Source organism: Python bivittatus, unplaced genomic scaffold, assembly GCF_059951505.1.
Source record: "Python bivittatus isolate LINGU-HERP-01145 unplaced genomic scaffold, Pbiv_v1 ctg000210_np1212, whole genome shotgun sequence".
Classification (NCBI taxonomy): Eukaryota; Metazoa; Chordata; class Lepidosauria; order Squamata; family Pythonidae; genus Python; species Python bivittatus.
Genome location: NW_028277053.1, coordinates 19,403,776 through 19,428,314, shown reverse-complemented (window position 1 = coordinate 19,428,314; position 24,539 = coordinate 19,403,776). Strand labels below are relative to the sequence as shown.

At 46.0% G+C, this 24,539-nt stretch overlaps 1 protein-coding gene across 10 annotated transcripts in view; it reads left to right on the top strand.

The window, feature by feature from the left end:
- KLF12 (KLF transcription factor 12) overlaps positions 1-24,539 on the top strand; it is a 171,210-nt gene that overhangs the window by 39,698 nt on the left and 106,973 nt on the right. The window contains exon 1 of one of the 10 annotated variants that reach the window (XM_088139534.1): positions 20,644-24,408. The exons of 8 other annotated variants lie outside the window; for them this stretch is intronic. The gene's annotated coding sequence lies outside the window, so the exon portion shown is untranslated. Of the gene's footprint in view, positions 1-20,643; positions 24,535-24,539 lie in introns of those variants that run through there. One more of the 10 variants, XM_088139535.1, reaches the window with a different exon arrangement.

The following is a 24,539-nucleotide window of genomic DNA, read 5'->3' as shown; positions in this document are numbered from 1 at the left end:
GCTCTGAATTTGTTTTTGACTGCAGTTCCAAGACTCCTGAGTCTGGTGTTTTTTTAAGGTAGAAAAAGGTTGAAGCGTGTCTTAAACTGGCTGTGCCATACAATTACAAATGGCCTCCCTGTTGGGTGATTGAGTATTCCATGGAAGCGTTCTCCTGCTGTTTTTCAGGGTGAGTCACAAAGTGTCATATAATAGACTTGGAAGAAAAAGTGGGGCGAAATCGGATCATTTTAAGAGCAGAACCTACTGTTTTCTTTGCACATCCAACAACTGAGGCAACGTGATCTTTGTAATATTACGTTTAAAAGTAAAGTCTCCCTCAAGGTTCGCTGGACCCCTTGCGACTCCATGGAGATGCCCACGTCGTTTTATCAGCAACAGAACAGAAGTGGGTTTCCAGTGCCATCTTCTGGGGTGTCTTTCACCTTCCCAAACTAGGACCAGAACCCTGGAATTCTCTGGTGGTCTCTCATCCAAGTATTAACTAGGCCTGATCTTGCTTAGCTTCTGAGGTCCTGCCATTGGCTGAGACTGATATCATATTTGGTATATCTGTAGACATGATTAAATAAATGCAAATGAACACCACCTATGGAGTCCCTGGTTACGTAGCTGAGGTCCAAGGTACCATTCAGGCCCACTGGCTGCTTCTTTCTTCCAAGTGTGATTTGGAGGGAACCATTCTTCTGGGCTGCAGGTGAAGGAGAGATTTAGCATGAGCTGCTCCATCAGGTTGGGTGAAATATTACTGAAATCCTATCCTTGGGTTGTTTCCATTCAGTTGATCATTCAAGGAACTCCCGGACAAATTTAGAACTGGTCCTGGAGTTTGCTTAACTCTTTTCTTCATATCCTTTTACAGTATACCAGAAGTCTACAAGCAGGGACTTCATTATGTTTTATTTATCTTGGGGAAGCTGCTCTAGAAGCTCTTTCTCTGAAGAATGCTATAAATGAACAAATGAACAAAACTATCTTAAGTAATGCACAATAATACAGTAATACAGAGACGCAGAAAAGGAGGCAAGATGGAGCTCCAGGGGTAGGTGGGCTTCAAGACTACAGATCCTGGTGTGTACAAGGTGCAGCAGAAGAAGACAACTGTTTTCTTACCTTGTATTTTTTTCTATGGACTCTGTAACTTAAGAGCCGGGTATTGATTAAAGTCTGCCAGCCATTTTTTGTCATTTACCAGGAATTCAGCATAACTTCTCTCTTTCATCTGCCTGAGTTGGCCAGCAAAGAAAGAGGGCCATCCTCACAATCACACCTTTGTGTGCGAATAGTTGTGTGGAACTAACCTTCTTGACATTATTTCTCATCTTCTTGTTGCAGTCTCCCCCCCCCCCCCAAAAAAAAAGAAGCCTGGGAAGAGTAGGAGAAAAGGGAATATTGTCCAGATGGTGATCAAATGCCTGTGTGCGCTGGGGCAGTTAGGCAGAAGATTTCTGAATGGTACAGAGGTCAAGCGGACGGCCTGAGGGTTGTCCAGCATTGAGATGAGGCCCTCGGTGCTATGTCAGAGAGCCACTTGTCCAGAGCACTTTGGACAGGTCTACCAAAGGCTCTTCAGAACAGAAGTGCCAGTACATGAAAATTTGGGCTGCTCCAAATGGATCAACAGGAGATGCTTGTCAAAAGCAGTCTACTATAGGGGGAAAAAAGTGATGCTTGTTAAATCCATAAGGGAACCTTCAGGATTTATGGCTATAATTCACATTATGCAAAACCAAAGTCTTTAATTGTGCAATAGCTTTGGTTAATCTGAAGGGCTCCACAGAAATTACACAGTGGAGTTATACCATATACGCTAGAGGAATCTGTATGGCTTTAGTCAGGCATTCAGAAGAGATGCCCAGAAAACTATAGTCAGTGAATTCTGGCATGATACGCAACAGAGCTTTGCAAAGGAAAAACACGGTGGAAACTTTCTTCTGAGCCTGTCCAACATTTCTTATTAAAAACAAAAAATGTAGACTGGTGCCCAGGGTTCCCTTGTGCAAATATTCACTCTTTTTTTTCTTCCTGGGTAGCAACAGCGTCACAGCTGGGGAGGGATAAATTACATTGCTTGCATATCCATTTCCCGTCTCTGTTTTTCTGGGCCTCTCGAAATAGCTCTTCCCTTTCTTCTGTCCATTCATTTTTTTTCTTTCTTCACATATATATCACAGTTTGCATTTTTTCAGACTTCTTTTTAATCCCAGCTTAATGAAAGAGATTAGTTGACATTAAGTGAATCCTTTGAAAAAGTATAAAGAAATGAAATAATGCAGTATTTATTTGAAAGATTTCAGTGCTACCTTTCACTGAATAAGGTTTTAGGAAAGTGTACAATATTCACAAATAATTAAAAAAAAAAACCCAATAGCCTGAATATATTTAAAAAAAACAATAATAGCAAAAACAAACAACAGCAGTGAAGCTTTATGTACTGTTTTAAAATGCGTAGGTAAATAAACCTGTGACTGTGACACTAGACTGAAGACTGCATGGTAGTTTGGCGCAGAAACAAGGGATTTGTTTAGGAGTGAATTATGGCCCCAAACTAAAGGTCAGGAAAGCTGGAGGTTCTTCAGTAATAAGGAAGAGTCTTGTCATCGTTGCTCTTCATCCATTATTAGAAATTATTTTATTAAGTCTGGTTGCAGTTTTTTTGAGCGTGTGGCCTTTTGTTGATGCTCCCCAACTATATCCGCATGAATATTTCAAATTTCTGTTCAATTTCTTTCAGGCATTCCCTAAAGATCTTTCTTGCAAAATCATCTGTCCCACCTCTGCCTTCCTGCCTCCAGAGTGGTTACTGGAACAAGGAGGCAAATCAAGGAGGATCAGAGTTGACCGTCTGCTCAACCATGGAGCTGGTTAGATCTCTTGGGGATTGTCAAAACAGCCCTTTGTACAGGGGGTTTATGGGGAAACCCGCCACTTATATCACCTCGATCTCCCAGAGAACCAAGTAGAGTTCTCCTATTTTGCTGGGATCTCCACTCAGAAGCCTGTTCACCCATTTCTCAATCCCGTTATTAAAAATCAGAAGCAACGTTGCCACCCTGTTTCCTGTCTGATAACCATTTTGATGTATAGATGGAAGAATCAGTCCCTCTCCTGCACTTCAGCTGTTCCCTAGGAAAGCACGGGGTTAATAACGTTAGGAGTCCGAATTCTGTGTGCTGCATTATGGGCGATCTCAACTCCCCTAATTTATAGGCTGAAGATTCCCTCTGTACAAGCTGTGGAAATTGGAGTCAGTCTGTGCTGAGCACTATCACATGGCCTGGGGGCATCAACTGGAATTCCATCCTTGGCTTCTGCTTCTGGTTTTCAAACCGAGAAGCCGTCTTAAAGCACGGCACCTGTTGCTTGGGCCTGACACCTGGGTGTTGTGTTTGGATGTATAGAGCTGTTGAGATGCTGTTTTAGGAGGCCCCATGTGGATCTGTTATGTCTTTCTTTGGGGGGTCCTGGCCCCTTTGGACTTGGTCTGCCCTATGGAGAATCGGATATGAGTTGGATTGTCTTGTTTGGATTGAAGGTTTTCTGTGACATTCACCATAATATTGCTAACTGTGAGAGACTGTGAGGATGCAAGGGAGGTTAGACCTAAACGGTCGAGAGACAGAAGGTGAGTCAGTTGGCAACTTATTTCATAACTCGGAGAGAAATCCGGGAGGAAGAGTCTCAGATCGGTCAAGGACACTCCGCCTTAATTAACCCACTATAAACGAGGGAGGACATTCCTCTCACGGTTTCCAAGATGCTGGGTTTATGGCAGACGAGCAATAAAGATACCCCACTGAAGTCCGTAACCCTTCTTCTTCACACTTGCCCTGGTACGTGGGCCTCCACACTCACCTGTCGTCCCAAGGATTGGAAGGCTGCCACCCCCGGATTCCTTTCTTGAGGGAGGGGAGGAGGGATGGGGAATGCAGCTTTTTTGAACCAGTCACACCCACCTAGATGACCTCAGTGTCCCAGCCCTGCTCTTGAGCTGTGTCCGGAAACTGTAGATGACCAGGATTAGCAGTGGTGTTTCCTCATGTCAGAAAATAGCTTTAGTGGCGGATGTGACATTTGCACCCAGGAGCTTCTGTTTGCTCTTATTTGGAAACAGCTAAAGGGACAGGTTAGCTCTTGCACTTGCTTCTAAATTGGATGCTGTGAGATGGAGGAAGGCCTTCTGGAAACTGCCTGAAGCACACGCCTTTTAGAAGTTTTAAAACATGCCTTTAGTAGGATCTCCCAACGTGGCTGAACGTAGACTGACAGGCAATTTTTAAAATCAGGCTTACAAAGAAGTTTTACTACAACTTTTTTTAAAACTGATTCAGCTGCCTGGGTAAGTTGGTGTTAATTAAAAGTTATTGATGACAGATTGGGGGAAAAAAGGAGTGCAACTTCCTCTTTTAGTTTACGAAAGCTTCTTTGCCTAGAGCAGCTCCTAGCTGCAAAATCTGAAAGACAAAAGGGTACCACATATTTTTTGATATGTTTATCTTGTATCTCAGCGGCAGAAGGTCACCGTTCGGTCTCCAGCAAAGGAAGAGCTTGGGAGAAGGACGTGAGGGAGGGAGAAATTGCCGAGCCGTGCAAGTCGTTTCTGTCGTCCTGCCCTTCCCCAAACAGTGAGCCTACGAAAAGGGCTTTGCGTGAGGTCCCACCCATCCCAGCCTCAGGTTGTAAAAAGTTCCATCAACGAACATGGTGATCCCCCAAACAGGTTGCTTTGGATACCCTTTCAGAGAACTTCTGATGGCTCCTATCACCCATTCCTAGTAATTTGCATTTGTAGCATATACGTTTGCTGCTAAAATGTGGAGTATTTCCCACCAGGCTCCCCTCTCACCATCTTGACCAGGTACATTTTTATGGCCCTACCCAACATGGTCTGTAGGATAAGATCACCCCAAACATCTGGCAAGCACTAGCTTGATTATTCTAGGGGACTGTCCTTCAAATGATCTAGTGGGTCTGCTCAACCATCAGTGGTAGAGCAATTTCTCTTTCCATATAGCAGTCTGGTCCTACAATTTATGGAGTCAAAAAGGGCCTCTCACTGCATGTCTACCTGTTTAGAGTAAGCAGTGCGGCCCCAAGGAGGAGACCCCAAGCATCCCATTTAATCATGTATGTGTTCAGGGTGTGGCATAGCCTTGTGCAAGCCTGTCTCTGCATTTCCCTCAACTTCTAGTTAGACACCTTTTCTGAATTAACTTTGCAGGCTTTGCCTAGTCATCCCAAAACAGGTTGTTGGAGATGGTCCCCCACCCATTCTAGGGCATAGAAAACCACACTGGCAGTTGAACTTGGAGACAGGTGGCTTCCTGTACCCGAAACCTCAAAAAACTAACCTCTAACAGGAACATAGCTGTAGACCAGGGGTACAGGTCACACACTGCACGTGCTGGGGCAACTGCTGCCTAGATCTGTTCGCTGGATCACAGGTGCCTTCCTTTGCCAATTTTTTTCTCTCAAAATCATCATCATCATCATATAGTAATACAGACAAAGCAATAGAAAATGAAGACGCTAAAATGCTCTGGGACTTCAGAATCCAAACAGACAAGCACCTGCCACACAACACCCCAGACTTAACCATTGTTGATAAGAAAGACAAAAAGTCTGGATAGTGGACCCTGCAATACCTGGAGATAGCAGAACAGAAGAGAAAGAACTGGAGAAAATTAAAAAAAAATACAAAGACCTGCAAATAGAGGTAGAATGACTGTGGCAAAAGAAAGCAAAGATAGTAACAATAGAAATAGGGTCCTTGTGTGTCATCCCAAAACATCTGGAGCACCACCTGAAGACCATCAGCATTGACAAAATCACCATCAGTCAATTGCAGAAGGCAGCTCTACTTAGAACAGCTTACATCCTGCGACAATACCTTTAACACCACCCAACAACATCTGCCTATCCCAGGTCCTTGGGAAGGACTCGATAGGTGGATAAAAATGCCAAATCCAGTCTAAACAACTAGCTGACTATGTGACCAACAATAATATAAATAATAATATAAATGCTGCTCTTGTGGCATGTCTTACTGTGGACATTTCAGTTTCATTTAGGCTGGAATTTTCTTGTTTTAGGAAGTCAATTGTAACTTGTTTAAATATTTCTTCCCTTTCACTGAGTAAAGTGCATTTCGAAATCTCCTGTTTTGGTTGGGAAAAAAATGGAGTGGGGAAGAGACCCACCAATAATTTCAAGAAGCGGCTTTTGGACCCAAGGCATTTTGATTTCTGATGACAGAAGAAAATATATATTTTTTAAAAAAATCATTCTTGGCTATTGTTTGTTTAAGTCTAGGTGATTAGAGCCCCTGAAGCACCTAATTTTGGTGCTACCACTTGAAAAACGAAAGTTGGGTGCTTTGCCTTGGGCCCTTTTCTGTTGCAGGAAGTGTCTTTTGCTGGCCCTGGATCTTCTCAGCGCTTCTGGCGACCGGACGCTTCCCTGGGAGCAGGGCAAGAGTTCAAAGGAGATGGCTTGGAAGGGTCACAGGGTGGAGCCACGGTTGGTGTTCGTTTTGTGGCATAATGAAAGGTGGGAGATGGACTAACGGAACGCCGTGTGCGTAGGTGAATTCAGAGGCAAAAGGGAAGCAAATTTAAGATGGCCATCCGATCTTTCTGGCTATAAATAAATATTGCAGCAATACTAACCTTTCAGTAAAAGTTGAAACTTGATAAAGACAACCACAAAAGATAGTTCAGAACAAGCTTTCAGTGTCTTACTGAGGCACAAGGAATGCTAAAGGAGTAGTAAATATTACTCTTTTATGGTACTTTTGGAAGGACACACTTGAACCAAGTATATAAGAGAAATGGCGCGCGTGTGTGTGTGTGTGGGTAGTACTTATCCCCCTGATATATCCCCTTTCTGAATCTAGAAAAATGGATAAATCTAATTATCATTTCCTGTTCACCTGATCTGAAATAGAAACAGCCCTGTTGTCTTCAATGAAAAGTGAATAATAATACTGTAATAAAGAGGTTTGCTCAGACACTGCTAACCCTCAGAAAGTTTCAGACCGCGATAGCTCGTCAGGGATGTCCAAGGGCCCACAACTGCTTATGGGGCTCCCCGGCCACAGCTGTTCTGGGCTGAGATCTATCTTCTAGCCCAGGCAGCAGGTGTGAGTCAAAGGCGGGGCTTGTTCTGCTCGTGGTGTGGTGGAAGATGACAAACAGGGCAAAGAAGCCCTCTTTTGTTGCTCTCTCCAGATCACAACACAGATGAGAAGGGAGGGAGGGCATCTTGCAAAAGAAGGGCTGTTTTGAGCACAGATATGGGGTTTTGGAAACGTTTTACCGTCTGTTTACTTAAACATTTTAAAAGCAAATAATGCAGCAACGACAATTACCAGCAGTCCAAAAAACCGGACGTGACACACCCCAAAGAGGCGTTTCCCTGCCTGTCTAAATTAATGAGTTTTTTTTTTAGTTCAAAATACTGTTAATCCGTTTCCCTCTTACTTTGATATTTAACATAGCTTATAATGATCTAAAAAATCCTTAGCACAAACTTGTTCCTAAAAACAACAGAAACATGATTTCAGAAAACTCAGTAGATCAGTGCTTTTAAAAGGCCAGAGTCTCTGGTAGCCTCTGTTCTTGCCGAAACAGTTATGAAAGACTGAGAACTAAGCCAGTGATCTAGAGGGGGATGAGGACAACGGGGTGATTCAGAGAGCAGGTAAAGTGGCTGAAATGGCCTTCTCCCGTGTGACACCCCCCCCCCCGCATCTCAGAGACGGTCTTGAGTGAACAGGTCACCTTAGCGTGCGTAGAGTGTCCGTGCGCTTAGCTGAAAACCCTGCATTTAATATGAAGCCCCACAAACAGCCCATTGTTTCTGTGATGTTGCTAGGATCAGTACACTTTTTTAAATTTATTTTTTAAATTTTTGATTACAAAGTAAGTAAAGTGAAAAAATACAACAAGGAGAAAAAAGTGTTCATATATCATTATAACAATAAGCAGTTACAATTCTATGTATGCTTATCTGATACAAACATTATTCAAGTGCATATCTTTTCTAACAGATTTATAGGATCAGTGAACTTTGAAGGAGGACTGAATCAGTGGAGCAGGAACAGCATCAAGAGCCCATTCCTTTTGGAGGCACCTCTTCTCCTCAGGAGGGGTGGTGGTGGTGGGAGAATCCAGGAAACGCTTGGCGTCTGGGCTAGGAGGTAGAAGGCTGGATGAGGATGGGGCTTGTCAAAGCTGAGACGGCTCCCTTCCCTTCCCTTCCCTTCCCTTCCCTTCCCTTCCCTTCCCTTCCCTTCCCTTCCCTTCCCTTCCCTTCCCTTCCCTTCCCTTCCCTTCCCTTCCCTTCCCTTCCCTTCCCTTCCCTTCCCTTCCCATCCCACTTCCGCCTCCCTGTAGTAGAGGCTTCAGCTGAAAGCTGCTGGCCTACTCTGGGACCGTCCTAGAGCCGTTTATGGTTTAGATTTAACTTCTCCTCTTTTGGAGAAGGTGTTTCAGGTAGTCCCGTAGGATGTTCTAGATCCACAGCTGTTTGAATAAGGCTGTGTGGAACAGGGGAAGACAGTTAACAGTTAATGCCAAAAAATGTCCTGCTTCCCCCCTGCACCTGCTCAGTTTTATGGAACAAGATAATTCCTCTCAGAATTCCTTTTGGTGGATAGATTACCGTGACTGTTTCTTATGCCGAATCTGCAAAGGACTGCACATAAATAGATGCACGTCTGCAAGAAGGGGTGGTGTTGAATGTTGTTCCACATAGAGGTGGCGTCACTCAGGGACTCACTGAAATGTGCCACTGGGGCAGGGGTGCCCAGACCTTTCCATGCCACTGGGTCTAAGTACACCCCCCCCCCCAGAATTTCAGAGGCTGCTAGTTGTCCTGCTGCGTCAGAAGCAACGTTTCACGCAGGGGCTCTTGAGATCCTGGGTCAGGCTGCAATCAAATTCCTCTCCATTGTCCTTGGCGTTCCTGCTGGAGGAACTAGAAGCGCAGGGAGAGGGGAAGACAAAAGAGTCCCTTCACTGAGAATTCTCAGTGAAGGGACCAGAAATTGAGGTTCTTCTGACCAGCGAGCAAAGGGGCTCTCACCTGGGCAGCCTAGCCTGCCTCTGTACGTGGTGCCTTGGCGTCAGGCTCGGATTTCCTTAGTTTTCTTCCTTCGGGTTTCGGCCAACTGAACCATTCCGTTTTCCGTTCTTGTCCTAGGCAGTGAGTCGCTTAAAGATGACCTCTTATTTAAACAAAGTAACCCATGCGAATGATTGATATTTGGGAGCAAGCAATAAGTTAACGGGTCTGTATTTGATTTCTCATTTAAATCTGCTTTGCACGTGGGCCAACGTTCGCTTTCTACCTGTAGCTCAGGGAAAGCTTCAAGGCCAGTTTAACACACATTTGATTATCTTCAGAGTCACTTTTGAATGCCTTAATCAAAGTGACATCAGGGAGAACGGATGTCAATTTCTGGAGCTAAAGATAAACATTTGCCATAAACATTTTTATTCTTTCTCTCCCAATTCTTTTGGTGCCCCTTATTTTCCCAAAGGCTGTTTCCAGATTTTTTAGAAACTGAATGGCCCTGAATGGCACATTTCATCTCTTTTGACTTATGACCCACTGAACGTCAAGAATACACATTTGTTGCCAAATAAGGTATTCCAAAAATAAGGGTTCCTCTTAGAGAAGCTTTCTAGCTGGGGAAGTTAGGACGAACTTGCCTAGAATGTAAAATCCCGTTTTCATCAAATGTGAGCCCCTGATAGGAATTTTGTAAGATCTTGCTGTGCTTTGCAGCCCATGCATTCCAAAACTTCTCTTGGATCGGTATTTGATTTTGTAGTTGTGTATCTTTTTAATTTTTTTTTGTACATGATTTGCTTGGATTTTCCCTCTGTTAGGTTTTTACATATGAAGTAGCTACATTTGTGTGTGTGTGTGTGTGTGTGTGAGACACACACAGAGAGAGAGAGAGAGAGAGAGAGAGAGAGAGAGATTACGCCCTCCCCCTCAATGGTCAACAAGCACCTTCTTAATTTGGAACTCAGTTGATCTTGGCTGTTCTCAAGATCCTCAGGAGCGGTGGACCTGGTTTGTACTGGAGGGCGAAGCCATCAGGAAATCCCAGGGTTGTAGGCCAGACTGGGGAGTAAAAAATTAACCTGGAAAAATATGGCAGATTGTTGCCAGGAGAACTGTATGGCCGTGGCTATGAGGTCACCAGGAATTGAGCTGGACTTGAAGGAAATCACTTTCCCCTGAAACTACCCCTGAATATCCTTTCTGGCACCACTCGGAACCCCCTAATGGGACGTTGTCGAAAGTTGGCTGGACAGTTTGCCACCAGTTTCGAAAAGGAAGTAAAATATTTGAAGTCTTTGGAGAGAATTTCGTTAAGAACAGGTTGCACGTGGTGACGCTTCCTTTTTATTTTAGCCAGTGTAGTCACTGAAAATCCATAACGCTGAATGTGAATTCTGCCTCACTGAGACACTGGAAGGGGATGGCTTAAAGCTTATCCTCTGTGGGGCAGCCTCTCCTGCCCCCCACTCCAGATGGGCCACCCTGCAGCCCTGCCCTCGCCAGCCAGAGTGCCATTGCTGAGCGGGATGACTGGCACTGAAGTCTTAGTATTCTCAAATTTACTCTTAAAAAAATAATGTTGAGTGTTGACTGTAGATGTAGAGGTGGTGTAAGTGGAACGAATAACAGTGCACTCTTCCTAATACATGCTCACATCTGTATGGAATTAAAAGTAAAGGGGTGTGAAACGTCTTACGTACCCTTGGCCATTTCAAGCATTCCCAAGACTCATGGTTCCTGAGAGCTTTGCTTCGAGGACAAAACCTGAACTTCTAACATTTAATGCCACCGGCCATAGAAAACACACTTGAAACTGCTGAAGCTGAGCAGTTTCGGAGCGCAAAACTAAAGTTTGTGTGGTTCAAGAATTCTGTTTCGGAGCTGGACTGAACCTCTCCATCTCTTTCAGTACCTTTCCTAGGTGCAGCCTAGTTAAGAAGGAGGAGAAGGCTGGGCAGAAATTCATGAACCAGATGAGGCTAGCTTCGTCGGTAGAGACAGTAATGGCCCTGTGAAGCACAGCCAGATTCGTAGGAAGCAAAATGAAAGTTGCTACCAAGCATTGCGTTCGAAGGGTGCAAAGGCACTTTCTCTGCGCATTATCACCTTGATGGGAGAAGCTTCATACATAAGCTTTGTGTTAGGATATAAAGTCAGTTCGGTTTTAAGTTAAACAAGGATTGCAGTGATGAGTGAGTTACAGGAAGTAGGTGTGCAAGTGTGTGTGTGGAATAGTAGTAATTCTGAAAGAACCTGAAAGAGGTGAGCCTCAGTCATAATTGTGCCACCCTGTGAACTGGTGTAAACAAAAGAATTGCCAGGCGCTAGTAGACGGTGCCTTGTGAGAATCACGACAGACAAGGTGTGGGTGTGCATATATGTTTGGGCACGTGTGGGTGTGAGTGCGCGCTGGAGACCTCTGTGGGGGGAAAGTAAAGATCTGGAAGCAATTATAGGTCAGAGAGCGTTGCCTTTGTGAGACACTCCACGGAGTTTTGTAAATGCAACGTTCATGTCATTTTATGGGGTCTTTGCAGCCTGGCCCTCTCTGGCTCCCCTCCCCAGCGAGGCTCTGTCATGCCATGAAAATGCAGATGTTTCTCATGCTTTCTGCTGGAAACTTGGCTGAGGGGACCAGCGTGGAGGTTGGTGGAGGCCTGGGCTGGTAGCAGCTCTGGTCCCAAGTGCCTTTCCAAATCAGGAGGGGGGGGAGTGAAGACGCTCGAGGCTGCCTCTGTGCCAAAGAAAATCTGCCTTGTGAAATGGAAATTCTGAAGCACCACAGATGATGCCAAAAAAGGGGGAATGGGGAGGAACGCAGGCCGTTGTTTCCATGATGCTTCCAAGGCACAGCCAACCCGTGGCATTACCCTAGAAGCCCAAACCCCAGCTGGTTCTTTCAGCCCGTATATGGTTAACGAACGGTCCCCCCTCTGCCCCTTGGGGCAGGCCTGGTCCCCCGGTCACCGCCAGGAGATGCCCCCCGGAATTTCCCATCCCCGGAAGGAGTCGCAGGCAGGCAGGACGGAGAGGCTCCTGAGGGCGGAGGCCAGTGGGGAAGGCCGGGGCGCCCGTCCCGTCCCGAGAAAGGCGTGCCGCTTTCCGATGCCTGTCCTGCCCATACTGGGGGGAAGATGCTTTCTCGGGGGAAGTTTCTACTCTCCGAAAGCTTCAGGAAGCTCAGCCCCAGCCTTTTCGTTCTGAACTCTGAAGCTCTTTGCTTCTCCTGAAATTTTAGGATGAACAATTTCCCTTGGGAAAGAGAGTGTTCTTGAAAAACATTGGTGTAGGAAATGGAGCAATATTTGTAGAAGCTTTTTGGTCTTGATTCAATTTCCAGCTGTTGTTTTCTCTTATCCACCTGTTTTCTTTGCTTCCCCTCTAAATTCTCTCTCCTCCTGAAGCTTTTTTTAAATGCACCAATTTGTATTCTAAATCTGGCTGTTCTGCTGTCAAACGCACTCAGTGCCAAGATCGTTATGGAGAGGAGAGCTGAGCGCGTCTTCTGACCGTGTGCGAGCCCTGCCATGCGTGGGCTTCAGAGACGGGGACAGGAATTCGGGAGATCTGGAGGGAAGGGCGGGCTTTCACGCGGGCAGGTGCAGAAAGGCGGAGATTCTCCCCAGAAAATTGGGCGGCTAGGACACGCTTTTAAAGGAGCTGCAGTGCCCTGTGGGTGGACATTTCTGCCTTGACTATCCAAATCGCAAACCAGCTTCACTGTGAAATGATTGAGTCGCTTTTCGGTTGATAATCAGAATAAAGATTTCTGCCTGGCTAATGCAGTTTCCTATCTCCCCTTTTCTATAAAACGTAATCCCTTGGGACTGCATTGCTGTTTATACTGAATGTACAGTGTGTTTTATTTTCCAAATGTCCGGTAAATGTGGAGGAGCAGAGCTGACTGCTGTGGCGTCTGTGGCGTCTCTTCTCGCTGCGCAGAAAGTACCTGTTCTAAGATAGTGCCTGTCATGTTTCAGACGGTCCCTTGCACTCTAGTCTCCGTGCAGATGGACTACTGCAATGCAGTCAGAGCGGGCTGCCCTTGGAGACACCTTGGAAACTGTAGCTGGTCCAGGATGTCGTGGCACAGGCGGTAATGGATGTTTCTCCATATGCTCGGGGGTCATCACTGCTTTGTGAGCTGCCTTGGTCACTGCCGGGCTTTACCCAGCAGTGAGTATGACCTGTAAGGCCCTGCATGGCGTGGGGCTGGGTTATCTGAGGGACTGCCTGTCTCCCATAGTTCCGGCCTGTCTGGAAAGATTGGGCAGAACGGGTGCACTCCAGGTCCTTTCGATCAAACCACGCCATCTGTCCAGACCTAGAAAGGGTGCCTTTTCTGGTGCCCTCTGGACAGCGTCCCCCCAGAGGTCCTGATGGGTCCCACCCTGATGATGTTCAACGTCAATGAAATCCCCTAGACCTTGGGGTAGGGCGGTTATCCAGCCCCTGAAGGGTTTCCTCTTTATTACGTATGGCTTTCCTTCGGGTTGTGTATGATCTGTCCTCCTTTTATTTTATTGATCCTGCTTTTAAGAAGTAAGTTGCCCAGGAGTCATCTGGAGCTGGATGACCCCTGAATTGCACATCCTCGGGGGATTTGTCCCAGTCAGTTACAAACCAACACAAATTCCTGGGAACGAGGAATATCAGCAGTGGATATTCTGTAAGGGAGGACCTCCGGCTGTCCCGGCATTCTAGCCGGGATGGTGTCGGAGGAGCATCTGGTCCAAGGCTCTTCTCATCAGCATTGCTGGAATTCATATTCTAGAAACCACCTTGCCCGCCCCTACTTTCAAAAGCTTCTTTGGAGGGTGGGACAACAGGCGTAGAAAATAGTCAGTAAAAACATTCCCCTTGGGCTGTTTTGATATTTTTCATCACTGAATCCTTAAAAAAACCAGTCTCAGTTTCATTAAAATGTTCAATTTCTTAATGTATTTGTCTGGGTAAATATCACTTCCATCCCTGGGAAGACTTTAAAATAATTTCCCTGGGTATATCAGAAAAAAGTTAAAATGATGCGATTATCATCTGCATCCTTTTTGCATCTATGTGTGTTTTGCATTTCTGTGTGGCTTCTCCTTTATGCCTTTCCCAGCCACTAATTCCATTTTTTTCTGACATGTCTTCAGATTTGTGTGCTTCTGCAGTCAGTAGGGAGAGACTGGAGGGGGGGGGGTGCCCCAACTCTGCCTTAAGCTCCCTGAGGAAAGACAGGATATAAATTCATAGAGGAATCCGGCCAGGGTCTTCGGTAGTCGCTGAACTGCTTGGGGAGTTTTTCTCCTTTCCAGATTTTTTCTGAGGTTCTGTTTTGCACGCCTGCAAACTTTTGTCCTCCTTCTGGTGTTCAAGGAGGTTTGCACATTTCTGATGCACAAACTAGTGATTTCTGGGTTAGGAAATAAATGAAAAAGAGAGTATCAGTAGAATAGTTGACGTGGTCTGCATAAAGTTCTCTCTCTCTCCCTTCTCTGCGCTGAAATGTCTACTATTAGGCTACTTAAGGCTTACCCGCAGGAATCAAATTACTAGAGGCTTTATTATGATTAACTTCTAACTTTGTGCACTTGGAGTTGGTGTTATAGAAAGTGGGGGATACCGGACATGAAAACATCCTCTTTGGGGACAGCTTTCCTGGTGGACATTTATTTAGGGACTAAAGTGGCCTCCTTAACAACCCTTGATGGAATTATAAAGGCACATTTTGGGTTTCACCTTTGCATAGATGGGATTATGGAAGAGTTGCTGTGCTGGGAAACAAAAGCTGGATCCCACTGATTTAGGACTCTCAGCAGTCTGGGGCCAGTTCTGTTGAGTCATATTAAAAGTAGGGTTTGTCACAATGAAATGTCTTGTCCTGTCTAGTAGAAGAACAAAGATTTTTTTTTGGGGGGGGGACTTATTTTCTAGTGATTTTTATGAGAAGTACAGTTTCACTTTAAGAACGTGAAGTTAAAGCGAATGTAAAATGGTAGGCACCTCACTCAGCTTCCCAAGGAAACACATTTAACAGTTTGTCATTTTCTGGGTTCATTTCTTTTATTTACTCAACTTCTGCATCCCCCCCACAGCAGATAGCAAACAGCAAGCATGAACACAGTTTGAAACACAAAGGAAAATGAACAGACACTAAAGAGTTTGAAAAACATCCATGGACGCAAAAGGAACTCCAAGACCAGTTTTAAAATACATTAATCTGGACAATTAAGTATCCAGCACGTCAGAGGACCTGCGACGTAAATGCCCTTTCTTTGGTGTTGAACTATGTACAAGTTAGGGGCTAAGCAGATCTCCCTGGGGGATGCATTCCACAGCTCACAAGCAACAATCCCCAAAGGAGGCATGGGACACAATTTGGCTTGGTTTGCATCTGGAAACGAAGAGATTAATGTGCAATTCCCCAACTAACATGGTGATCAGAAGGCAAATATTCTTTGGATTATTCACTTTTCCTAATGCTTTGATGTAGCTCTTGGCTCAAATATAGCATACCAAATTAGTATGTTAGGGAAAGATAAATACAGAAATGAGCATATGCTAAGAAGTTATATATACACCAGGGAAAGATAAGTAGAAATTGCGTGCATTAGGGGCTGTGCAAATAAAACAAAATAAAATCTTTTCTTTCTGCATTTTTTTAACTGAGAAAATTGGATAGAAAGGACTTAGAATTTAAAGCATGCAAAACAACTCTGATATAAGCTGATTCTTCTGTCCTTACAGCAGATTTCAGTAACTGGGAGCTCTTAACGAGTAGGGACACAGGAGTAGCAGTCCTTACTGTGGAGAGTCCAAAACTGGCCTGGGAGGACTGTAACCGCTCGGCTCCACTCAATATCCCGTGTACCGTACATTGTACAAGCTGAGTTTTTCAGAAGCTCTTTAAAAAATAGCCTCGGTTATAACACACGGGAGTTCTCTAAATCAGGGGATCACTGTGATCTACTTACCACGACCAAGGAAGATGAGTGGCTGGTTTAGCAGTCCGAGCTCATGCGACCTGCCCTGGAGGATGGAGGCCTTGAGTGAAATGGAACCAGAAGATCCTTTGGAGGAAGCGCATCACGTTGTGGACAAAGGAGGTCGGCCGGCCGGCCGAGGTGACTCATAGGCTGAGAGAAAAAGACAAAGGAGGAAAATAAAAGCACAAAACTGAAGGAAAAGTGGGGTGGGGAGTCTTAAAATGAGGCATAACAAGAATCAGAGTTGCTCTCGAAACAAGCCTGACTCCCATAAGCTACAGTTTCTGATGCTGTTTTCTCAGCAGCAGAGTGAAAGTGGCTTGCCAGGATATTTTAGACATCCCAGTCTAACCATCATCTTAGACTCCCAGGCAGATGCCATCCCAGTGCTAACCAGGGCGGACCCTGGTTACCTTCGGAGATCAGACAAGCCCATCTAGAAAGTGCCATAGAGTCCGTTCAAAAACCATTGGTCTAAAGGAGTCCCCACAATGATGTAAACAACATCACTGTGAGGATGTTGTGCAGAGAATGTTGGAGTGGCTGAGTCCACCAATTAACTGTGTGATGTCTGAGTTGGTCCTGATTCTGAATCATTGAGTTGTAGTTTAGGCGTCTGTTTTGAGCATCCCACCCACCCTTCTGCTTCATCAGAAAGTTCTACCTTTTGGTATTGTAAGAATGGGAGGAAACTCTGCCTCTTGGTGTGTATTCTGTATCCTGACTTTTTATATGAATGAAATAAGTTAGCTAGATGCCTTCACATAGGGTTTGACTTCTGGTGGGCAATAGGAGAACAGACACCCTTTTGATTTGCCTCCATAATAATGGCTTGCTTTTCCAAGGACATTCCTGCCCTCCCATAGATCCCGCCTTTCCACTTTATCTGGGTCTTCCCTTTCCCTCAGCCTGGCCAGCCTGGGCATTTCTTCTCATCTGCTTTCATCAGATGCCCCCCCCACCCAAATGTGAGTTTTGCTGGCCGTCTATTGTCCCAAGAGAGCAGCCAGTCGTTATTTCATGACTGGTTCTTCTTGCCATTCACGCTGCTCTCAGCGACCGCCTTCGGTCCACAGTCTGTAGAGGTCTATCGTCTGGGCTTCGTGTCCAGCCTTCACAGCCACACCTGGAGTTAAAACAAACTCAGTATTATAGCTGTATCGTTGGTTGCCTATTCACATTGTTTGGAAAGGTTGTAGCCGTTCCTGTTTGTTTGTTTGTTTGTTTGTTTGTTTGTGGCATCCTGAAGGATGCGTTTGACTCACAAACTTGTATGCCTGATAATTTATACAAAAGTTAAAAAGTAACAGTAACTTGGTGGAATCTTGGTTCTTACATCCCTTCCTTCTGACTATACCCCATTTATTCCTGTCATTCCGCATTAATTCCCTGCCCTCTTTGGGGGTTTTGCAAAGGGAACAAAGGTCTGATCCCGGCCGGGCTCCGCGTGAAGGAACAGGTGGGTGAAATATGGGAAGATTCCTCGCCCCTCGCTTGCCCCGCCTGGACCTCCTCCCAGAAAAAAGGCAGTGTAATCAAACATTACATATGCTGAGGAAGTTCAGGGAAAGACAGTTTCCTTTTGCGTCAAACACGTTTGGTTCAGGGCTAGAAGAATCCGTCAAAGGAGCACCCAAGCTACATATCCTTCAAATTAAAAAATTGAAAGCCTCATTTTGTTTCCCTAAAGTGAAAATTAACTTAGACGAGAGGCTAATCTTATTGACTGCATTAAGTTCACTGCCGCTTAGCTGCTCTTGTGAGATTTGCATAATGGATGAAAGATAAATGTTCCAGCCTCCACAACAGCCATAGTTTATTCAGGTTCAGTTTGTGTAGCATGTACATTGTTTTAATAACACGCTTGCTACAAATTGCAAAGGTATCCGGACAAAGGGCCCGGGACGCTGGGAGCCCAGGCGTGAGCCGTCGCGGCAGCCGTTGTACGAGAGATCGTCCCTTTGATCTAATTAACGTGCATGAAGCAAGCGAGCTTGAGATCAGTCAGGGAGCTTGGCTCCTGGTGACTCCGTAGACATAACGGTGCCACTTTCTTGCCAGCAATAAGGTGGCCACAGCCCATCCCAGGATGTTTTCTCGACTTTCCAGTCCGGCCTACTCTCTTGGGATTCTTTAGTGATCTCCCATCCAAGGACTAACTAGGCTTGCCCTGCTCAGCTTCCAAGCTCAGGCAAACCCCCGCAGCTCTGCCTTCCGAGACCCCCTTCTTCACGTCCTGCAGAATTCACTGCTGGGGGTTCTGCTGACGTGAGAAGTCATGGTGCTTGCAGGCTCAGAGGAGGATCCCCAGGATACCATGCTGTTGACTACCAGAAACATCTGGATGGCTGTGATGGGAGACAAATGCTGGAGTAGCTAAAAGTTGGGTCCGATACATCCAATGTTCCATGCAGTGCAGCACTTGAGAACAGTAGTTTTGGAATCCAGAGCTACGTTGGCGCATGGAACTCAGTTGTAGCCACGTGCAGGCTTTGGATTTTGGTCGGGTGTGACCTCTCCCGCCCCTCATTTGTTCCCAGAAGCACCATACGGTTGTGGTCAAAGAGTAAGAACAACCAAAGCATAATGTATGTGGGTGTGCGTATGTACATGAACTCACCATAGTTGTGGCTGTATGGCTGGGGAGTGGCCCGACTTCTGATTATGTGGCCAGACTCTCCTTCTCTTGTACAAGGATAGGAACCTTACCTGCATTTAAAGCAAGACATATGTTGCTGTGAAATAAATAACTGCGTTTATTCAGCCTTTTGAAATGAGGAGCTGAAAAGACAAATGATGGGAGTCCAAGTTGCAAAATCTTTTCTTAATAGCCAGTGATTTATTGGTCCTGTCACGGAACGGCAGGCATGATGGCGGTTCTTTGCCATCATCCAATGTAGAGCTGGATTTATGGTAGTCTGTGCTCTGTTTGAACTACTCTTTCTGGGAGCCTAGAGTGGCCCATGGTCCTCTGAAGCCACAGGAGGAGAACTGGGAGAAATTGCTTGAAGGTCCAAAGCTTGACAGACTTCCTCGTGGGCAGGAACATCTCCAGTGAGAAGAGCATTGCCAGCCAGAATGAAACCAGGAGGAGTGAGGCTGAATGTTTTCTGCCCTTGTGATCCATGTCCTCTCCCCTGGGCATCGGGTCAGACCTTCCCTGGTCAGACTTGTCTCTGACTGTGCTGGAAGCAGATTCCCTGAATTTCCCTTCGGGTCCTGCTGGCTGAATTGCTGGGAATTGTAACTCCAACACAGTTGAGATGTCTGGTCATTGACAGAGCATGTACAAAACATCAGTCTCCCCTGAAAAGACCTCTGGCTGGAGAGACTTGGAGAGCAGCTGAAAGCCCAAGGAAGGGTGGCACCTGACGGGCAGTTCCCAGGGTCTGACTCGAGAGAAGATGATTTTTTCCCTCTCTCTCTCCCTTCTCCTCCATGACATGAATATAAATAGGGGAGAGATCAGCCAATGTCATTTCGAGCCCATGAGATTAGTGAAGTCACACGTGTTTGCTGAAAGCTACCCTTCACAGAACGGTGTTGTGTCAGATCCCGCCTGATGGAACATCCTTCCTCCCGAGATAAGATCAGCACCGTCCCTTTTGCTATTCCAAAGGCCCTCAAGACCTGGTGATGGGATCAAGCCTGGGGCTCCCAGGGCACCGGAGATCTGTTTAAATGGCTCTGTGGCTGAGGGGGCCATTTTTATTTCTCCTCCCCTAGGGCTGTATCTTGGTTTTTAGGATATTTATTAATGTGGTTTTTATATTTTTCATGTGGCTTTTATATTTGCTTTTTATCTGATTGTTGTACGCCACCCAGAATTGCTTTTGGTGAGATGGGCGGCTATATAAATTTGCTAAATAATTAAATAACCGCTCGGTTGTAGGTATGGCCAGGTATCCTTGCTAAAACGCACCTAAGGAGGTTTTGCAAACAATTTGTTAGTAAAGATTTCAGAAACAGCCTGTCTCTCGCAGAAAATCTTAATGTACTTGAGGGCATTTCTTGGTTTGTGTAGATATCCTGCTTGGTTTCCATCAAGCACTTTTTAAATCATACCTTCTTAAAAACTTGAATAAATATGAATCCAAATTATATTAGGTCCATCCTGTGTATGATGAGAGTTTTTTGCCTGAGCATTTTGTCTAGGACACTGCATTTGTATCTGGCCACATCACCCAGTTTCCACTTTTTCATGATTGGTGTTTGGGGCAGGATGGATAATGGTTGCATTTGGGTGTCACAGTAAACCATGATGCAAACCTCGTGCTTGTCCTTCACCCTTCCCTGTCCTAATGCAGGAAGAATTGAAGCTTTTGTTTCCATTTTTAATATTATTATTATGGCTGGTTGCACAGTCAGCCAGATGTTTAGACTGGATTTGGCATTTTTATCCATCTATCAAGTCCTTCCCAAGGACCTGGGATAAGCAGATGTAGATTGATGGTATTATTGTTATTGTTATTGTTATTATTGACACTGTGGCTCATTTTAACTGTAACCCCAAAAGGATAATAATGGTTTGTTGAAATAAGCAACATCGTAGCCTATGGGTGTATTGGTGCATCATGGCTTCCTGTGGTCAAGGAGAAGGCTTAATGGCGGCTGACTGGATCCTCCAAATAGTGGAAGTGGGATAAATAAACCATGGAAATGTCTTGCATAGTTTGTTTTTCAGTCCTCTGTGGCAAGGAGAACCAGGGAAGACTCTTGAGCAGGCCAAAGCAGTGGTTAAGTTGTTAGACTAGGACTGAGGAGACCCAGGTTCAAATCCACCCTTTCTTAGCCATGAAACCCACTGGGTGACATTGGATTGGACGCCCTCTCAGTAGGGTTGTTGTTGTGGAGATAAAATGAAGGAAAATCATCCCCATTTAAGCTGCTTGGAGTTCTTGGAGAAAAGACAAGATATTAATCTAACTGATAATCACAGTTACAATGGCAGTGATCTGAACCAGCATTTCCTCAGTCACATGAAGCCGGAATTCCAAAGAATATAGCTTGCGATGATACCTGAGTGGTTTGAAGTTGACTTGTTTCAATTGAAGGAGCACTGAGATGAACTGCACATTGATGGATCAGAAACTGTGCTAATATCTAAACCGAAAGACCAACTTTTGAGGTCCTTAAGGAAAAAAGTGGGGGCAAGCAAGTGGCCTCCTCCCCCAAATAATTAGGGCATTTTTCCATGCCAGCTGCCCCTTTGTTCCTGTCCCCTCCTAAGATCCTCAGTCTGTGACCCTGCATTGACAGGGAATTATTTTCCCAAAGCATTTATCCTGCTTCCTTCCCTCCCACATCCTGGGTTCTGTTTCTCGGAAGCTCACCCACTCCATCTTTTACTTGCCCCTGTGATGTTTCCCACAGATCTTCTAGCCAAAGAGAGGCTGAATTCACCTGCAGACAAGGGCTCATCAACCTGACTCAGTAGCAAGGCAGCAGAGACCCACAGCAGGAAGCTGGAGCTGAACTTTCTGCCTCCGAGGAAATCTTGAGGGCCACGGCACTTGCCTTAACTTCACCCAGTGAAGTCCTGAAATCTTCCTCTTTAAACCACTTCTGCAACACAGATTCAGAGGAATTAGATTGAGATTTTTTCTGTGGATAGTTATGTTGACTCTTCAGAAGTCAAAATCCTCAGAGATCTCTGAAGGGAGATACAGCAGTAACGGTGGAATGGATATTGTCTTCTTTTACATAATTACCAACTTGTGGAGTCTGTCATCTAAAATCAACAAATCTCGAATAAGCAAAGGTCTGTCCTGTGTAGTCTGGGCCCCCCTGGGTTGCACTGATTGTAGATGATAGAAAAGCATTCCTGTTGAATTGTAATGATGAATGAGGCAGAAGGGCACAGTTATAAAAAAGATGGACAGCATTCGTAGAGACTGTATATGATGACTGGATTTCATCTAACTGAGTTTTTGTCCTGCCTTGAACAGGAAAAGGTTGACTGACCCTGCAGTAAAGATAGACTCTTCTTTGAGTTGAGCTCAGTCCCAGTTGACTTCAGGGGAATGCAGAAGAGGGTGCTTCTTGAGTACTCAAGTCAAGTCTGCATCCCTGGAATTTCCTAGTAGTCTCCAGTCCAAGGAATAACCGCATCTGATCCTTCCTAGTGGTTGAGATTAGGCACGGTGGGCTAAGTTGCTGCCCTATCCCCTGTCTTGGAACTATCCTGAGAAGCTTTAAGCAGAATTTACTCCCATTCAGAGAACTAGCTACCCACCAAGCAGATTGCACCAAGTTCACTAATCAGTTTAAATTGGCCGTAGCACATTGCAAATCTTGGTCATTCTTCGTCAGGAGATGAGAAGTGACATTTGGCCGTTGAATCACCCATTTGTCCCATGATTAAAATAGATCCAAGTTGCACTCTAATCTCTGATAGATACATGTTGCCTCCACTTCAGATGATGGCACTGAACATTTGAGAGCAGCAGGGTGCTTCAGAAAGTGTATTGACACAAGTGAAATTCCCCTTCTTGAATCATGAAACCAGCTACCTCCGGAAGGCACACCCAGCTGATTTGAAGGCTGTCCCGGACTGCATGCACCCTCAGAGACAGCATTTCTGCTGGGATCAGCTGCAGATCCAAGTGGCTGAGCAAGCAGACCCAGGTGGAGATGGCCAAGGACAGCCTTTGAAGCAACTGTGTAATCCATCTGAAAGACGTGGCTGCTTTAATGTTTGGTGAGAGGTGAAGCATGCTTTCTGAATGTCCCTGTTGAATTCATTGCACACTCCCTTCAGTTCCACAAGCAAACAAAGTGAAAACCCTTGAATACGTTTTGGTCCAAATCCACAGTGTTCCTCACTGCATGGAAGCGAAAGAGGGAGTCGGCTTTGGGACACTCAAGAAAGGAAGAGGGGCGGTGGCAGAACTGACCCAAATAGCAAGAAGGTGTAAATGTGCTAAATGGCGCATGACCTGGTTGGGCTCTGCTGATTTATGGCTCTGAAAAACGTCAAAGTCCCTGATTTGCCTGCACGGCTTCTCCTTCTTTTTAATAATGAATTCAGCGGGGGGGGGGGGCGCTAGGGGGGAGATGGTTAAAGTATATCAGTTGTAAATTGGTGCAAGGCACTGAAAGGGACATTAACCTCTAATCAGATTCCAACAGTTCATTAAACCTGCCGGTCCTTTGTCTGTTCGGAGGCAGGCCCTGTTTGGGCAAGATCCAGCTTCGGCTCGTCCTTCTTCCCTGCGAGGCCAGTAGCCCGAGGGACAAGCGCAGCTGGAGACCCTCCGTGCGGAGCAGAGCCTCCCAGCCAGGCAGGGCAGCCCCCCCCCCGCCAAATCCATCCGGCCGTTGCTCCCCGTCTGCAGCTGCCGAGGTGCTGAACCCCAGGCAGGCCAGAATGGCTGGCTGGCTGGCTGGACTCCCCCAGGCGAGGTCACTTGCCCGGGCAGCACCACCCCAGGGAGATTGATGGCACCGTCGTCGGAGGTGACAGCCTTGCAGCAGATGCAGGCCGGGCTTCTTGGGGCTCGTGGGAAGGGAGGCAGAACGAAGGAAGGGCTTTGAGTGTGGCTGGAAGGAGAGCTGCGCTGGCCGCGCGTTCTGCTCCACCCTAGGCGAGCAGCCAGACTGCTGGTGCTGGTGACTCCCTTGGATCGGGGAGGCAGGCCTGGTCAGCCAATGCCCTCCTGGGAGAGCGTCTGGGCCCGGCATCATTTCCCCTCCTGTTGTGTGGGCGGCTCGGCTGAGCACGCCTGGTGGTTGGAAGGCCCCCCTGTTCCCGTGGCTCTGAAGGGGAAGGTGGGCTCGGGGAAGAAAAGTGAACCGAGCTCCATTTTCCGTAACCTCCTTTGTAAGTCTTTCTTTTAAGGGCGGCTTCAGCTCCTCCCAAGAAGCAGCTGCTTTTTTCATTTATTGGATTGCACGTTATCCTGAGACTGTGCGTTATTCCAATTCTGCACTCAAGCAGCCCAAATCCTGCACCAGGAAAAGCTGAATTTTACACCCAGGGTGTATTAGAAGCCGAATTTGCATAATTTATGCCAGGGAGCTAGCTCTGTTCTGGAAGCTGTGCCTTCAACCAACTGGAAAATGATTTCTGTGCCTTTTCTGGCTCAGCAAGCGGAACTGCACATTTGGTGGTCCTACTTTGTTGGTTGCACGAGGGCTAGAAACTTTGTTCTTCTAACACGGAAAATTTAAGCTATAATAAAAATTAAACCCAAATTCCGTGCCTGAAGCGCTTTCTCCATCATGTCATTTGCATAGGTCTGGATTGTGTAATTCTGAGATGATAATGGACATGTTTATACCTGGGTCCTCAGAAGCGCTAACGTTGATACTCCGGGAACATACTCAAGACGTCCATCTTGCAGCACCTCACAAAGCGGTGTGAAACTGAGCCCAGATTGTCTTAACTCTGCCGAACCCACAACTTGGAGAAGTTGTGGAGAAGGCCACGAGACACTCAGGCTCCCGGTGACCAAGGGGATCCAGTCAGGGTCTGCTCACTGAGGTACC